Source organism: Limulus polyphemus, unplaced genomic scaffold, assembly GCF_000517525.1.
Source record: "Limulus polyphemus unplaced genomic scaffold, Limulus_polyphemus-2.1.2 Scaffold295, whole genome shotgun sequence".
NCBI classification, from domain to species: Eukaryota; Metazoa; Arthropoda; class Merostomata; order Xiphosura; family Limulidae; genus Limulus; species Limulus polyphemus.
Window position 1 is genome coordinate 342,857 of NW_013665905.1, and position 8,918 is coordinate 351,774.

An 8,918-nucleotide genomic window follows, 5' to 3' on the forward strand; every position below is an offset into this window, starting at 1 on the left:
TTTTTTTTTTTTTTTTTTCTTTTCGAAAATCCCTTAAGAAACCGTTATTCAGGTGAAATTGGGTTACTGGGTTGTTTCCGTGCATCGCCTTTTCTGTTATTATCACAGTCGCTGTTATCATTTTGGATCAAAGCCGTTTTATTAATTATCATTTTAATATACTGTGCGCATGACAAGAGAAGTCATCATTCAGTTGTTTTTCGTTATAGGATTTGTTATTAGATCCACGTGACAGTGTTTAGATTAACAAATGAATACGAAGCACCTCGATGACGTGGTGTAAAAGCCTCAAAGTTGACGATGTACGATAGCTATCTACTACTACTAGTGTAATAATGAAATATTAATGAAATTCAACTTTCCATAACTAGTATAAAATATTTGGGCAATTTTTTCTAAATTTCCGTGCGTGCATGTAAATATGACATTCATGTTAAACGGAAATCGAAAGGCCGTAAACATGTATTAATTACTTTACTCAGGGAAAGTTTACTGCGCCAACATCTAGATAGTCGTATTTGTTTGTCCTTGATGTGAATTATAGGTTTTCATCCCCATAAACGTCGTTTGAAATAGTCGGTGAAGAGATGATCCTACCCTTGACTGCCCGTGGATCGCATCCCAAAATCCTACGAAAATGTCGTTTGTGACACGTACAGCATTGGATTCTCCTATAATGTCAGAAAACTGTTAATCTAACTTTAACATATTGTTACGTCTCCGTTTGTTAATTGATTTCCCGTAAATTCGTTCCGACGAAACTTCAGTGACACAAGTCCTTACTTAATAAAACTGGTTTATTCTTTCCGAATATAACTTTGCGATACACTTAATTTCAACAATCGCGCTAAAACAAACGCTATAACAACGAACGTGCTCAATTACTCACTGTCTACACACACATTGTCCCGTCACGCCGTGACCATCTTATATATATCAGACCACCTCCCAATCTAGTAAATGCTAGAGCACTCCCGAAGGAACGGGATAGTTCTAGAAACGTGGCGTGACACTAGTCACGTGACCTCGCTGACGCAACAATATCAACCGTTAGATTGTTCACTCCTACGACTGTTAACTTTGTTTTCTAACCTTTCTATGTCAGAAACTCTCTTTCACTCGGCTTTACTTTTGGCTGTCTTCCCGCTCCCTAGTCTCTCAAAACAGTCGTGAAATATTCACTCACAAAATAAATAAATTAGTAATACCTACACTAAACAGTCTTTTATATCTGACACACCTTTGATTACTCGTGTATCGCACCGACAAATTCTACGAAAATGTCCTTGTGACATGTACAACATTGGATTCTGGTATACGTTTAACGTTTTATCTGCTTTACGGCGGTAGTTCAGAATCTTTTGTTACCGGCATATGTGGACGTTTTAAAGAAACTCCTTTCAATACGAGCCAATCAGTTAAAATCACAACAGAAAACTGGTCAGTAAGTGTAAAAACTTAGGCATTTTGCATAAATAAAATATTTGTACCCTTGTGAATGAGGCCTAGTATTACCTGGTGGCTAGGGCACTCGAGTTGCAATCTGCGGGTCATGGGTTCGAATTCCATCATCGAACCAGCTCACCTTTTCAGCCGTGGAGGCGTAATAATGTAATGGTTAGTTTCTCTTTTTGTTGGTAAAGAGTAGCCCATGAGTTCGTAGTTAACTAGCTGCCTTCCCTCTAGTGCAGATAGTTATTGAGTAGTTTTGTTTGGAATTCAGTGTAATTCACCGTTTCTTTACTTTGCTATCCATGCTCAATTTATAATTACACATTTCTGGAATCTGCATTATTGGAATATTGTTTTACTTATCTGTCGACAGGGGTGGGTTAACTCACGGACCCATGCCCAGGGGCCTCGTGATATTTGTTTGTTTTTTCCATATTTAATTACATAGTTTATTTTAATTAATTATATTAATAATGCAAGCAATTCATATCAATGACATATATGTGCAACTTGTGTGTTTATAATTGTTCATATTTTTAGGAAAGCACAGGGTATTTTTGTTGTTTGTGACAATATTAAGGAGATTCATTTAAGCATGCTATATTGTGTTATGGCATGTTTACACACTGCATTAATAATATATATGGGCCTATTTCTTCAGGTGTTTTACTAAAAGTTTCTTGTCCAATAGGGCAGAATTGTGCAGGATGGGTGGGGGGGGAGCAGTGTTATTGGGACCAGAGCACAAAGGATTTTGGATACCACACAGTATAATACATGGCTTAGTATTTTTCAAGAAATTCTAATTTATTCACTGGTTAGGTATGATTAATGCAACAATTTAATGTCATTGCAAGATATCTCAAATCCAGTGTATTATTGAATATGTTCTGTATGAAGTATATGACTGAAATATTATCAAATGTAATCAAAGCATTGTTTTATTATGTAAGGAGTCTTTCTCTCTTTAAAAATATGCCTCATTAAAAAAGCATACAAATCCAGTGTTTTTTCATTTACACAACAGTAAATATTACACGTGTAAATTGTGTTATCTTAAATGTTTATATGCTTGATATGGTAACAAAAGTTTGCTAGAGTGCTATTTCAGACCTTGATAAATCTAGTCTGAGCCATGTTCAAAATTATTCCTGGGTGTTACTGTCTGTGGTGGGATTCAAGAGTGGCTTTTATTATCATAAGAGAGAGATGTATTGCAGTGAATGTTAACCTGTCTATGAAGCTATTTCATGGCAGTCGCATGAAATGAGAAATACCATCAAGTTCTTGTCAATCTTACCTGATATTTTCAACTTTCAGTTTAATAGTTCAGCCAATGTTCGTGGGGATTCTGGCTTAGTTTTACTTTACAATAACTAATGACAGATAAGTCTTCAGTATGCTATATCATCATCACAACCTCTTGTGTTGTAGTGATCAGGGAACTGTGTTTTATTTGAGTCTCTGAATACCACAGATAACATCATTCAACCTTTTTTGTTGTTTTCTGTGACCAGAATTAAGCAATTCTAGTTCCTGCAGAAATTATAATTGAAGTTTCTCTCCATTTGGTTGTTTCTTCTTTGATTCATTTTAAGAGAATCCATTTAAAATGTTTTTTATGTTTGCTAGTGAACTCTACAACAGAGAGGAGGAGAGCTGTCCTGGTCTAAGCATGAAATAAGATGACCCCTGGTAGTTCTCTGTTGGATGTGGAATGCTTTCCAGCACTTGACCAAAGTTTTCAGAGTTTATACTTTAGCTACCAAATGAGACAACTGTGATCCAGACCTACTCGAGTCACTGATAACCAACCTTTAAAAGAGGCCAAAAGTTACTAAGTCGAGATACTGATCACATTTGCACTGAAACTACTTATAAAGGTCTGTACAGTGAGCTACAAATAGCAATGTCTAGCACTCTTGAGGATCAACCCATGTTGGCAGGACTTCATAATATGGTGAAGAAATGATCTTTATCAACTTAACCTTATCTGCCACAAGATAGCATGATCATTTATTACATAATACATGTGATGGGTCGACCAGCAGCTTTTCCGAAGAAAAGGAAAAGCATTGATGTTGCATATCAACACTCTCATACTCAACTGATCCTTAACAATTGCTATGGTAACACACTGCTTTAGTGAGAATCAGAGTTTCAGCCAGTGTAGAAGCTCAGTTTCTACCTTTGCTGATGCTAACTTCTTATCTGTGTACAATGAATGAAGTTAGCAATGGATGGTCATCCTTTACATTAGGTAAGAAGTAATGGTGTGAAACAGACTTCACCAACATTTTATAAAGGTTCAGCAAATACAAATTTAGATCACTTCTTGAAGCTTTTTCAATAGACCTACACAAAGACTTCCTAGACACAGGAACAACAACATATCAGTTGCTGTTGAGCATGAATGACCTGGCACTCGATGCAAAGGGATACTGGAGTCTGGCCAACTATGCAACTGTGAAGCCATAGTAACTAGTGCTGAAATTAAGCAGATGTTGAATGATGGAATAATACAACCTTCAAAAAATGCTTGGTCATTTCCAGTAGTGAAGAAGTATAGAATCCCAGGTTTCTGCAAGAGTTTTAAGGGGAGAAACACAGTAACATTTATGGGTACATTTCCTTTGCCATGGAGGAATGAATGTCTGGATTTCCTGGAAAATGCTTATTGGTTTATTTTGCTAAATCTATTTTCTGACTACTTGAAAATCTAACTATATGCTGAAATTAGACATAGGATTGATTACTTTTAACATTCTGACCTCTACACCATGTAATTTGATCTGTTTAACACACTTGCTACTTCTATGAAGTTTGTGGAGCTGACTCTTAGAAGAGATGTCTCGTATATGCAGATGATATTTTGCCTTTTGTGTTGACCCTCTCAGACTGACACTTATAACTTAAGAATGGTATTTTGGCATATCAATGATGCATGCTTAAAATTGAAACTGGAGAAGTATGTATTAATGCGTATCGAAGTGGAATTCCTTGTTCTTTGTTATTGAGTGAGAGGGTCCACTAATCCAATAAATAAAACATGATAGAAGATAAAAAAAAAAAGGTGTTTATACTGTAAAAAACAATCTTGTGAGAAAGCTTACATGTATGAAACTGGAAGAAACATACTCAAGGATTATTGACAATAAAAAAAAAGAACTAGAAGTCAATAACCCAAACAATGCAGGTTTTCCATATCTGAGGGATTTTGACCATCAGATTGATTGGAAATTGACTACCATAATATGTAAACAAAATTACACTTCAAGAAGAATTGTTGAAAGTTTATTTATCAAAAGCTTGTGCAATTTTGACACCATCAAAGGTGTCTTTAAAATGATCTAGCCAGAATACCTATGTCTTAGGGAATTCTGAGGCCTGGCATCACTTAAGCTAAATTGACTAATTCTTCTCAGAAAACAATGTTGGACTGTGAAAGACACATGAATGTGTAAAAAAACTAGTAACCTTGTACAAGTCTTTTCATAGAATGTGGTTATTCTAAAAGTATAGTTTTTTTCCCTTTATTTTGGGAAAAGCATCTCAAGGTCTCATAGTTCTAGATATTGATTTGGAGTTGTTTGCTCTTTGCAAAGTGATGCACGACAATTACTAAACTGGTGAATGCAGTACTGAATAACTTAAATCTGGCATTTACATGGCCAGGTATGAGTGCATGATGGTATGTTGTGCTGTTGTTATGAACCATGGTTATGTAGTAGCTTTGGTATCCATTGGTTCTCCAGAGATATGAGGCAGAAGACAGTTTGAATTTTGCATAGTGCAAAGACTAGATTAAAGGTTTGGAAGCATGTTTTGAGATAATGAGATTGTGTAAATACTGCTCCATGTTTGCTATTCAGAAAAATACATTGGCATGTGAAGGGAAAATTAGCAAATAGTTGAAAGTTGACCTTTGCAGAAAGTTGCTCTGGATATAACTAGTACCCTACCACATGTATTAATTGTTATTGATCAGGTGTGCCAAAGACTTGTCTTTTTGTTGATACTCAAGCACAATGTGTTGCTGCTATGCCGGCTGAACAGTTGATAATGTGATTTGGAATATCTGGAGATATCCACATGGATCAAATAGCCAACCTCAAAAGCCAGTTGATTATATAGTTGTATCAGGTATTGGGTGTAATGAAAATATGCATTTCATAAAAGCATCCTTAGTCTGATTTGTATCAAGAGATACTTTGTCAAAAGAGTTGTTTTTGAGGCTGATGATTGGGTATGGCTGTAATAACTCTGTTTTAACTAGACTGATCCATATCTTATATGTTGACATCTTTACAAGGTGAACTGTGAGATACTTGCATGCATAACATAACTGCTGTAAGTTTAACTCGTAAACAAACTGAAGGCTCATGTCACTAAAGAGCCTTTCAGGAATTGGTTGCTCCAGGAATAGAGGTTGGTTAGTAGATTGACTCTGAGAGTAATATGTTATAAGATCTTAACTCAGCTGATGGAGAGTAAGATGCTGGAAGTATGTAACTGGCAGCTCGTAAGGAGTCAGATGAGGAAATGATAGTAGTCATTTGCTCTGATCATTGGGGCCAACCTTGGCATCTCAACTAATGTTTATCAGTAGGGTTAACTTCTTTACCAAGAGTTAACACAGTTGGGTGATAAATGAATCGGGGAATTAAAGGATGATGTGATTTTTACTTTTGGAGCTATTAAGGGAAGTTGAGTAATGAGGGAAGTTAAGGGAAGTTGAGTAATGAGGGTGTCATTGTGTTGTCTTGCAAGAATTGTTTAATCTGTATAGTGAGTTGTAATGGCATTATTGTGGAACAGGCCATGCAGTGCTTGCCAGATAAACACAGCTAGAACAGCTGAAGTAGTCCAATAAGATCCTAGAACATTTATGGTTGGTTATAGGTGGGAACTCTGAGAAGCCAATAAACTGGAAATACTTCTTTTTTTTTTACTTCTAAGCATTCAGATTAAGTTTTGTCATGATTGTTAATGGACATTTACCCTTAGAAGTTTCCTGAGCAATTTTGTACATCAGCCAATTTGAATGTATTTTCTCACAATGAAAAATCATACCTCTGAAGTGCAGTAAATCAGTAACACATTAAAACAATTTCAGAAACTGACATGTACTGTATAAATGTAGGTGGAACGTGTATCATTCTGCTGACATTGTAGGGTTTTATGACTCCTATATGGTCATACAAGCATGGAAAGCATAATGTCTGGTCAAGTTTCTATCTATTATGGTGAAAATGATTTATTACATTAGACAGTGTACATGTGTACATTTTGTGGTTGACAACAGATGGTATCTGGAGGGAGAATTTAGGCAGGAGTTGTCATTTCTGCTGATTTCCATAGATCATGTGTGATTTATTTTATTTCTGTTATATTTCCTGAGCTAGTGTTTTGCTGAGTCAATAAGTTGTGCTTGAAACCCATACATATGCTCAAGCACAAGGGAAAGTTGCATACACTGGCATTGGAACATGAGCTACACCCAAGTTACCAGACAATTGTGGAAGAAACTCAGGTCAACTATAAATGAATAAAGAGCGAGAGTTAAACATGCAAGTAGATGGATAATTATAAAAACAACTAACTGTGCTTGTGAAGTCGCCAGCTAATGAGGGATGTTGAACAGGTGGTGTTGTATCCAAAATACAGCAAATTCATAGTGAACTTTCATATTAAATTACCTGTTTCTCTTGGTAGCCAACCTGGAATACCATATTTCTCGTCACACCCGAGAACCATATACTTAGCCCATGTGGATAATAGCACCCAGTAATACATATCAGTTCACATGTACAGGTGGCAATTTTTCTTTGTCATTTGCTGTAGTAGAGAGAATTTTAGCTTTTAGGTACACTTGATGTTGGTGAGTCTAAAGAAACATTAAGGTGCAGCTGATTCTGAATTACTCCTTCCACCTTATTTTGAAATTGGATTCATCAGTGATGTCAGTAAAGTATTAATAACTGTTTGCTCTATTGTACGTATTGTTTCACTTCATTTATTTTAGATATTCTGAGGTTTTCTGTTTGTTTGTTTATTTGGTGGCAAGGCTTTATTAATTTTTAATTTAGATATTCTGAGGTTTTGTGTGTGTTTATTTGGTGTTAAGGATTTATTATGTTTCAATTTAGATATTTAAACTGTTGATTTTATTAATCTTTTTTGCTAATCAAAGTCATTAGTCGCGTGCCTTGTCAACACTTAAGCCATGCAGTACATTGTCATCTTGTGCAAATCATGACTTCCTTGACGTCACGTGCCGTTAAGCCCAGAAATACTAATTTTCATCTCAACTAAAATAATCACATTTTAATTGAGATTAGATAAAACCCCTAATTCTCTTTGAGAATATGATTATGGTGTGCAAGTATCATAAAATTGACTTTCTTAGTTTGTCTATTTATATTTAATATGGGACCAAAATGTAAATGTAAAAATTCTCTCTCAGCCAATAATATGAAATGACTCGTGCATGTTTTCACTTCGGCAGGAATAATCAAATGGCATATTTACTAGTATAAGTGATAGTTATATTTAGGATCTTGAAAGAGCTAAGGCGCGCCGTTGAAGTTGTTTCTCTACGCATTTTTTTGTTTTGCTCCTGCCAAATCGTGTTATGTGCAATGTTAGTTTATTTCCTGGTAATTATTTTTATATATCAAGTTTGGCAAATGTTACCTTTTACGTTCAAACTGTTTCCACTATTTAAATTATATTATGTTTTTTTCACAATTTTACCATACACATATATGTGCGTGTGTGTAATATTTTCTTTTCACATCAAGTCTTGTCTCTTTTTTTTTTATATACCAACTATTTAATCCTCTCGTTGTTGTGTGGCAAACAATGACTTATGTTTTCTTTTATTCAGAGTAATAAAATATCATATATTACATCAAAGTTAGTATATTGTAGAACTGTTCATATACGAACTTTCCTAAACTTTGAAACTAGAAAGTCCTAGTAATCAGGGAGGAAATTAGAAATATTAGGTTGGTTCGTTTTCAAACTCGGACAGACAGACACACATACTGTGGTTATATTATGCTACTATAGTCGTAACGAGGTGTTTTCATAGCAATATTTAATTGTATCGGTTGTTTATCCGTGTATGAGTTGTCTTTTATTTCCTGTTTTGAAGCAATTAATGAAGAAACTATAGTCTTGTGACAGTGTTGTTGGTTTTGTTTCTGATAAAATCTACTGGCCTGAACAGCACAAGGAACATTTTGTACACATACGTATTATGAGACAGGACACGATGTAGCTGCGGAAAGGAAGGGTAGTTGAGGTGGTTCCGGCTCTTAGAAAGGGGAAGGGAGGGGAGTAAAACTAGCTAATAATTATGCTAAGCTAGAAGAAAGCGTATACTCAACATCTTAGGGCATTTTTGGAACTAATTGTTTTTCTACTTTAAAATGTGTTGTTTTACAAGATGTAATTATTAT

The 8,918-nt window shown here is 35.3% G+C and overlaps 1 protein-coding gene across 1 annotated transcript in view; it reads left to right on the forward strand.

Moving 5' to 3' along the window:
- Positions 1 to 8,918, forward strand: part of LOC106457135 (phosphatidylinositol 4,5-bisphosphate 3-kinase catalytic subunit beta isoform-like) — a 75,717-nt gene that overhangs the window by 12,131 nt on the left and 54,668 nt on the right. The window lies entirely within an intron of this gene.